This window comes from Aotus nancymaae, unplaced genomic scaffold (assembly GCF_030222135.1).
Source record: "Aotus nancymaae isolate 86718 unplaced genomic scaffold, 86718_ANA_hifiasm-v0.15.2.pri h1tg000033l, whole genome shotgun sequence".
Taxonomy (NCBI): Eukaryota; Metazoa; Chordata; class Mammalia; order Primates; family Aotidae; genus Aotus; species Aotus nancymaae.
Genome location: NW_026988447.1, coordinates 46,094,838 through 46,104,786, shown reverse-complemented (window position 1 = coordinate 46,104,786; position 9,949 = coordinate 46,094,838). Strand labels below are relative to the sequence as shown.

General features: G+C 37.0%; 1 pseudogene; it reads left to right on the top strand.

Moving 5' to 3' along the window:
• The first annotated feature begins 2,781 nt into the window (after window positions 1-2,781).
• Window positions 2,782-3,333, top strand: LOC105731292 (GTP-binding protein SAR1a-like; annotated as a pseudogene).
• The last annotated feature ends 6,616 nt before the right edge of the window (window positions 3,334-9,949 follow it).

Genomic DNA, 9,949 nt, shown 5'->3' with positions numbered 1-9,949 from the left:
AATCTTGTATGTTTTCCTTCATGATTTGTGTCTAAAATTATATTCATTTTAAAATACGTTTGCACTTGATCTCTAAGCCTACTAATTTAGTTCCCTATACAAATCACTCACTTTACTACTGAATTATTTATTTATGAAATTATTATTTTTACCCCAGGGTGTCTCTTTAGAGCTTCACTAAAATCTTTCTAAGTGTTCTATTTTTTATCATTTTTATAATGAAAATGTGATCTGTCTCCTTCAGCAGTTGTTTTACTAGTTGTGCATTTTTATCCATTGCCTTTTCTTTAAGTGGGTTCTGGAGATTTTATAGATCTCCAAGGCACAAATCCTTTGTCCTCTTGTGGGGCAGAGAGAAGAGGGACATTTATGCAGAACCAAAAACTACCTTCTTAAGGTGTCCAGAAATCTTTCAGATCCACTACTCTCTGGTCTTTGGCGTCAGGTTCCTGATGCTAACCTTAGCATTTTCCCACCCTAATAGAGCCAAAATAAAATCCATTATTTTCACCTCTATCTGGAGGCCCACACAGTCTAACATCACAATTGCCTAGCACTTGCACAGAGGCACCAAAACTGTTGACTCAAGATAAAGTGGTTTGAAAGCAGAAGAGGGTGATTTTCTAGGAACTATGTTGCTGGAATCCTTTTGTCTATAAGCAAAAGTAGATCAAGTATGCATACGTCACTTTGTCACTCACTCTTTCAAGCTATATTATGTACACCATTGTAATCCCTCTCTTACTCTTTCAAGCTGTTTTATGTCACTATCACTTCTTTCAGCTGTAATAAACACAATACCCAGGGAGCACTTAGAGGGAGAAGAGGTTGTTAAGCAGCTCAATCTCTCTCTCTTTTTTTTTTTTTTTAAGGGACAGAGTCTCGCTGTCACCAGACTGGAGTGTGGTGGTGTGACCTCGGCTCACCGCAACCTCCGCCTACTGGTTTCAAGCAATTCTCTGCCTCAGCCTCTGGAGTAGCTGGGATTACAGGTGCCTGCCACCATTCCCGGATAATTTTTGTATTTTTAGTAGAAATGGGGTTTCACCATCTTGGCCAGGCTGGTCTTGAACTCCTGACCTTTTGATCCATCCGCCTCAGCCTCCCAAAGTGCTAGGATTACAGGCATGAGCCACCATGCCCAGCCAGCTTAATCTCTCTTTCTTTTGCTGGGCATCCTCAGCAGGTTGCTTTCAGCTTCACAAAGTTGTTTACAAAGGCAGAAAGGAAAGAGTAGTGAAGAGATAATGGTGCCCCCATTCTCACATAGAAGCTTTCCTTAGAAGATAACTTCTATCTCATTGTTCAAATCAGGGTCACATGATTTCCCTTAGCTGCAGGAGAGCCTGTGAAAGAGAGTGACTCATATTTTTGACATTTATCATGGTGAGAGAAGGAAGTTACTGTTAGGCAGGCATCTGAAATGGCTTGCCATATTCTCAGGGAACTATTAGGGGTTAAGTCATGTGGTAGGAAAAATGTCTCTGGCTAGCTAATAAATCCTTTTTCTTGAATTGGGTGATGGCTGCCTCTTTCTGCTTATACAATGTCCATGTGTGGGCGGGTAGTATTGAAGACAGACATGTCATTTCCCCAATATCTCTTGTCCTGCTCTTCTGCCTCAAGGCTTCATCTGTACTTTGTGTTTAAAAATTCCTCCACAAGTCTGGCATATCTTTGATCAATAGTCCTAGCTTCTAACATTGTTGAACATTTACATTTGGTTTTAAGATTTCATAAGAATTTCATTGGAAAGTTGATAAAGGGTGTGTGGTGTGGTTGCTGAATGCCCTTGACTTTGGTGCCAGAATTGGCATCAAGGACTTGGCCGTAATGAAGGAGATGCTCCTTTGCATTCACTCAAGTGCATGATGTCAGTGGCTGCAGCCACAGATGACTGATGTCACCCAGGGCAAGGTGAGGGCAGATCAGTTCCTGTTAACCACAATTCTGTATACAATCTTGAGAAGATATTTTTCAGTGTATGAAAAGAAAGCCTAATTGACAGTCAAGAGCTTAGCTGCTCTAAAATTGTTAATGAACAAGATAATAACAGGTTTTACTTTTTGCAATGGTATAATTTTTCCTCTAAAAATTTCTGCTAATTTTTGGGAATTGTGATAAAAGAATAATTCCTTTAATGTTAGGTGATTAATTTATGCTACAGTAAATCATATGGCATATAGTGACTGCAAATGATCTAATTATTGAAGGCAGTTTCCGGAGGGAGCAGAAAAGGCAAATCAGGGTTAGCAAAGTCCAGGCAGAGGCCTAGACTATACTGAACTATACTGTTTAGATTTAAAAAAAAAATACTGAATTATTAAAAAACAAATGTTTTAACAAATGAGCACAGTTTTATTTGGTGAGAATGAAGTTAGTAGTTTGTGATTGTTTGGCTAGCCATGGAGAAACTTCTGTTCCAAATGAGAGGTTTATCTAGTCATGATGAAATATTTTGTGGAAGAGGATAAATTAGAAAAAAATAACAATAGGTTTTTTTTAAAAAATCTTTCATATGACGCATTTTCTTTCTAATTCTTAGAGAGCAAAGAACTCATCACAGCCTGTTACATTGATTTAGATAAGCCCCAGATGTCTAATTCCTAAACATAAAACATTCTGGTGTCTCATGGTATCTTGCCACTCAAAATGTGGTCCAGAGGTTAGCAGTATCTTATACTTGGGAGCTAGTTAAAAATGTAGAACCAACACATCCAGCAGGTAGCTGGTTTGTGTGCTCTGAGTGAGGGTCCCCTTGGGCTGTAGTAAGCATTTATAATGTCTTTCATCTTTGAGTGGATCTACAGTGGCTTCAGCAGTGTGCTCCAGTTCCGAGGACTTGACAAGGAATCTGGAAAACATAAGGAAACCATTCTTCTTCACATGATCCAAGATGACAGATTGAGCCAACATATTCCAACACTACATCCGACATCAGAAGAGCTAACAATTGCTGGAATGAATTTTACAACTTTTGATCTTGGTGGACATGAGCAAGCATGTCAGGTTTGGAAAAATTGTCTCCCAGCAATTAATGGGATTGTCTTTTTTTGGACTGTGCAGGTCATTCTTGCCTTATGGAATCCAAAGTTGAGCTTAATGCTTTAATAACTGATGAAACAATATCTGATGTGTCAGTCCTTATCTTGGGTAACAAAAATTGACAGAACACATATAATCAGTGCAGAAAAACTTTGTGAGATATTTGGGCTTTATGGACAGGCCACAGGAAAGGGGACTGTGACCCTGAAAGAGCTGAATGCTTGCCCCATGGAAGTGTTCCTATGCATTGTGCTCAAGAGGCAAGGCTACAGGGAGGATTTCTGCTGATTTCCCCACTATATTGACTGAAGTTTTGACAGTGAAAATCGGAGTTTTGCTTCTCTGGATGCATCCTATTCACAGCTTCCTCATGAGCTTTTCTAACACAACAAGGAAAGCTCTCCAACCATGCCTGGCATTGAGAAGCTGAGAGTCTCTGTCAACTCTCTCATTACCCAGTGGTGATATGTGCTCTTCTCCACACCATTAGGAAGTAATGCTGCCCACATGCTGGTGCAGGTCAGTATCCTGGGACTTGGAAGCTGGCAGGATTTGCCAGGTAAAGCTGTATGCCATCATGGGGCACCTGAAAAGAAAAATGTCTCACCACTGTAATTGATTTCAAAAGAAAGCAATTCTATTTTTTTAAAGGAAATGTTGTTAATGTAATTGGTATCCCTCCTGACTTTTTTAGTCCAGGTTAGTGGCAGGTTTCACTGTGGTAAGCTAGGGTCATTCCTCATCAAGGAACGTGTAGTAGATTGTTCACTATGGAGGAGTTAATTATAGAGTGGGTTATTCATACTTATAAAGTTACAGATTTCAGCCAGGCTCTGCTTTTATGATTTTGTGAAATTTCATTTCTATAGCACCTTCTTTTTCATTTTCAGTTATAAAATGTGACTTTCACTTTTTAAAAGAGTTGAGAACTTCTCTCATGTCACATACTGCAGGTGTGTCGGTTACTTTTGTGTAGATTCTACGGGAAAATTTTTCTAAAGAGGAAGACCAGACAAAGTTAACAGTTTAAGGGCTCTTAATTCTATGAGTTGATGACTTAAAAGTATTGTAACAAGGCTGGGCGCAGTGGCTCACACCTGTAATCCCAGCACTTTGGGAGGCTGAGGCGGGTGGATCACGAGATCAAGAGATCGAGACCATCCTGGCCAACATGGTGAAACCCCATCTCTACTAAAAAATACAAAAATTAGCTGGACATGGTGATGCACACCTGTAGTCCCAGCTGCTCAGGAGGCTGAGGCAGGAGAATTGCTTGAACCCGGGAGGCGGAGGTTGTAGTGAGCCGAGATCGCACCACTGCACTCCAGCCTGGCACCTGGTGACAGAGCAAGACTCTGTCTCAAAAAAAAAAAAAAAAAAAAAGTATTGTAACACGTGTTTGGATCCAGAAAAATTTACTCAGTGAGCTTTAACATTTCCATTTGCAGAATTTGGTCTCTATTGGGCTGTTCATGAACTCTTTTTCCGACATCTTTTCTCCTTAGATATCTATGTTGTTGGTATTAAAGTATCGGTTAACATCTGTAGCTTTTCCAGGTTTGCTTGTTTTTTGGGTATGAAATTGCCTTTCTCCATTGCAGAAATAAGCTGGGGGAAACACTAACCCAAAAACTTTCTGTAGGGCTGTTCCTTTGGAGGCAGCATCACTTATTGGCAGTAAACAGTCTGTATAAAAGCACCAGCCTCCCTACTAGGGTGATGAGGTTTCATTTTATAGCATAGTGCCACATGTGAAATTGAATTTTGGTGATATTAACCTATATTCTACCCTTGTAGTAAAAGATCAAATGATAGATCTCCTAAATAAAGATAGAGCATGGGAGGTGAAAAGTTGGGAGGATATCTGTATTCTAACGTGAGAGTAGGGCAATTGTGGATAACATATTGCTGGGGTAAGAGAGTATCCTTCTTTAGTTGGAATTTTCATTCTTAGTCTTCAGTACTGACTTGTTGGGAAAGCATACTTGTTCACTGCCGGGTACCAAATGCAGAGGCTCAGTGAAGTATATGTCTGGGAAGTGCTTGCATTTCACTTACTAGCAAGCAAAGCTGAATTAAGGCAATTGTTGGTTTGGAAAGGTGTGACAGCCTTAAGAGAAACAATCTATGTAATAGTGAATGAACTATGTAATTAACTTGGGTATTTTAAATTTCTTATGGCTAAAGGTTCCCCATACTTCTCTATTCAGAGACACGAGAAGTATGATTGCTTCAGTGTTCCTTTTCTTGCTTTTTTTTTCTATTTGTCCCTAGTCACTTTGTTGCAAGCTAGAAAACTAGGGGTTCTACATAGGGCAGCTCTTTTTGAAAATGTTTTATCACACTGGAAAAGGGGATCGAAAATCAGTTAGAAACCAGCGTATTTTTTGCCCCAGGAAACACTATTCCTATAATAAAATCGCTGAAAGAAGCTGCTGTCTGGAGCTTCAGTACCTTGTACAGGAATTCCAATGAATTAAGACTTTTCAGTCTGTTTCGTCAGGGTACATCTATGTCTTCTTTCAGGAAAAGTAAAACAATCATTTACAAAAGAATGTTAATCTGTATCCTAAGCATTTAAATAAAAAGTTAAAACAAAACAAAACTGTAGAGCCTTAAGCAGCACTACATCTACTGAACCAGAGTCTCCTTTTACCAGATCCCCTGGCACATTGATGGAGAAGCACTGGCATAGCCTCTGAGAGTGGGGATAGTATGAAAGTGAGAAGGCGAAAACTGATCATCTTATTTGAAGACACTCAGTTGATTATGTGGTTTAAATTTCTTTATTACTTTATTACTTTCAGGTTTGGCTTACTTGGCTTACTTTTCAGGCTCAGCCTTCTTCACTGATCTAATTACACACACCCAAAGCTTTCCATGTAATTATTCTAGCAACTTCATCCGGTGCCTGAATTTTCACTATTAGAAGCATTTTTTTTTTTTATTAATTGTGGGCAGAGGTTAAAATATTAATGTGTTTCCTAAAATAGGTAATGCATTATGCTATTTTCACATGAGGCAAGACTTGTTCTAGTCCTGTTTGTGTGTGTGTGTGTGTTGAAATAATCATGAAGCAGGGACTAAGGAAATTGGAATCAAAAGTTTGCACCTGGAGAAGGGACAAATTTGAGACATGAAGCATGAATGTGAGAACCGTGCACAGCAGGGGGCAAGGAGCAGCCTGGGAAATGGAGCTGTGCGAGATTAACATGGGAAAGATGGGAGAGACATCTCAGAAACAGTTGACTTAGGGTCAGCTCCAACCCTGTCTACTCAGTGTATATAAATTGTTCAAATAACACATTTGATTTCCTCAGCAACTCTTTCCTCAGACAAATATCACTCAGAATCTTACCGCGTGCATTCCCGAAAAGTTAAACAAAGAATCACCTTTCAGAAAATTCTTTCATTTAAACGGGATATCTAAAATGTCTTCTATTTAACTTTTTGGTTCTATATCAGAGTGATGCTTTAAGATTACTGTATAAATAAACAAGCTGAGAGCTAATGTGCCAGTGACAACTTTAACTGATCCAATCTTTTTTTTAATTTTGTAATGAACTATTTTTAAATATTAGAAAAAGATTTTTTTCCCCATTCAGCAGTGAGGAGTATTGCAGCATCCACGATAGTGCTCTACAATGATGTTTCTTAAGTCTATACTTTTCTCACCGGAAGAAGTGACAATTTTATTAAAATGCTTTATTTCTTTGAGAAGGAAAGTGAATACTGCCATCTCTGGGTGCCTGCTATGTGCCAGCTCTGGCACTAAGACGATTAAGATAAATATTTTAGGAGGAATAGAAACTATTCAGAACATTTTCATATGAAAATGATTCTAAAGAAAATGTGCTCCGAAATTTTGCAACAAATCCCCGGCCAAACTTCCCTTCGGGTCCATGCCTCACTGGCACGTGCAGAATCAGATGAGTTGGGCTCAAGCCTCACTTGGGCATGTCACTGAATAAACTTTTTGTTCCCTGTCATCTGAATATTGGATCCCGAAAATCCTCCAGTAGAAAAAGTTATCAAGCACCTTGAAAGGTATAGAAATCTATCATTAAATGTAAGTATCTTACTAGTTGTGCACATAGTCAAAATATTTTTCTTGTTAGTGAAAAAGGGTGCTTTGCTAAGCTTATTCCAAAGTATGTTTAAATACTTTGTGATACAAAGTTATTAATATCTGAGGAGCTGCAGGACATGTGAATGATTTTTAATCTAATTTCTATTGTTCTAACCTCCGCACTCATGTTTATAACTCCAGCCTAACATAATATTCTCTTTTTACATCCCAAAAGGTCATTATTATTTTATTCCAAAATCTCATAATTATTTCAAGCTTGCCACAAATATCAGGTCTTAAAGTACATAATCCTGCTTTAGTATGTATTAAATCTTTCTGGTAAACTAGATATGCCCCTTATTCTTTGACCTTTGTTCAGTTGGTAGGAACATACATTCTCTTCTGATTCTAGTGAAGTTGAAATTTTTCCCATACATTTCTTAGTCATTTTATCATCATTTTTTTAGTAGGGTCTGCTCATTTCCATTATCCTTATATCTATTGATACAATAGTAGCATATTATATTTGTTGTCATACTCTTCTTACCTATTATGGGTGTCAGTTTTTTGGTCGTATATTCACCTATTCCCCAGGTTACAATTTGCCTTTAGTTTTTGATTATTTTTTTTCTTTGTTTTCGTTTTAAATTTTAAACATTTAAGAATTCAAAAACCTTTAACTGACCTACATCCAGAACAGTTTCTTAAGCAATTTAACTTGAATGATCATTCAAAGTTAAATTTGTTGAAATATAATTGTAGATATACATCAGAAGACTTTGGAGATCTGAAACTCTCCTGCAAGGGGCTCCTAGGAGACAGAGACATTTAAAATAAATAAATTAATTAATTAATTAACAAAATGCTTTGTTTCCTGAGCACAGTCACTGTTCATTTTGATATCTCAAAATAAACATCTTATAATTCCTATGCATTATTCAAACATAGAAAGATAAGTGTCTGCATATATAATCAAATGGTCTGCACTGGATAAAATCCAGACTCATTTTGTAAAGTAATGTGGAGCAATTTTTATAGCTTTTCACTCATTTTCTCTAATTGGAAAGAAATTTACATATAATCACAGTTGCAGCATGAAATAGGAGATATCCATTTTAATCATTTAATATTTCATTTTAAAAGCCACATATAAAACTTTAAAATATCTGCAGCTTTTTAATTTAAAATTGCCGTTATTGGATTCACAAATATTCAAAATATGAATGAAATTATATTGTGGTATGCTATTCAAACTACCAATTATATTGTGCGTGTGAGAGTGTGCATTCTGTATCATTCTGTCTCTGCCTCTACATTTTCTGGCTGACTAAAACTCTTTCTTTTCTCAATACATACTTACAATTTATTATTCAACTTTGAAGTTGATATTATGACCTTTAAGATTATTTATGTAATAAAGGGTTTGGAAATCAAATAGTGTACATTGTAAGTAACATTTGTTTTCTGAGGTTTAAGTTAAGCTTTGTTAGCTCAGATTCACTAGTCGTAGATACTAGTGGTATATTGTGGTTATTATAGAAAACATATTTGAAACTAGAATTTAGACTTTCTAGATTTATCAAAGGAAACATTTGTTTTCTGAATTTTTGTATTGTGGAATTCTTCAACAGCATAAATGTGCATACACATTATCAGAATTCTGGTTCCTGTATCACATTGTTGGGTTTATTTTGAACATGGCTAACTCCTGATATGACACCACAGAGTTTTCAGTGGCAGGTTGCATGCCTTATATACAGTTCCTAAGTGGGTGTATGCTAATGTGCTGGGGACTCAATCAATGTTTAATAAATGCATTAATATTTATATAAATTGATGTAGATATGCTTGAATACCTAAACATAATTGTTAACTGGATATTTTCCCTTTTGCTGCAAAAAAATTGATACAGTTTTAAAAATTTGTGTAACAGGATTTATTCTAGGATCCCCAATGATGGAGAAGCACCAGACTCTGAAAGCAGCACACATTTGGCACAGTTAACCCTCCTCCATGATGTCAGCCCTAATGTCAGAGGAGGAAGCATTGTGTTTGGGTCAAAAGACATTTCTCCAAATAATGTTCCTAATTAACCAAAAATCTAGAGGGGGAACCCCAATATTATAGCTAAAGCTAGAGTTTCTAAGCACAGTCTGGAAGCTCAGGATGAGAACCAAAGAGACATGCCACATGGATTATAGTGCTTCTTATATTGCAGAATTCCAAAAAACCTCTGCACTCACGTTTATAAGCCCAGCCTAACATGAGATTCTCTTCTTACATCCCAAAAGGTCATTATTATTTTATTCCAATATCTCATAATTATTTTAGGCTTGCTACAAATATCAGATCTTAAAGTATGTAAGTTGTTTTAACACTGTTGTTTTGTGTATAATTTTGTCAAATTTGTCAAAGTTTTACTAGAATAAGAGGAACTGCAAATTTAAATATGTACAATTGCAAGGAACATGATGAATATTGCTGCTTATAAATGCTACACCAATTTCTACAAATGACATTGATGAGTACCAATTATTAGCAAACCAGGGTGGGGGGAAAGTGGCATATGAAATAGGTGGTATTAAGTAACTTTTGGCAGGAAAAGTATGACTTTTTTTTTCAGTCTTTTAATTGCTTTAGATCTTTGGAGCCAAATTTTGAACTGATTTCCAGTGTATATATTACACTACATCTTTTCCTCCCCATGATATTTAATGTTTCCTCTTCATTTCCCCCCTAGTTTCATGGCTCTTCAGAACAACATGCACACCTTCAAAGAAAGAAAAGTAATTTGATCCTCTTGGTGGAAATCTGCCTAAGGCTTTGGTATTCACA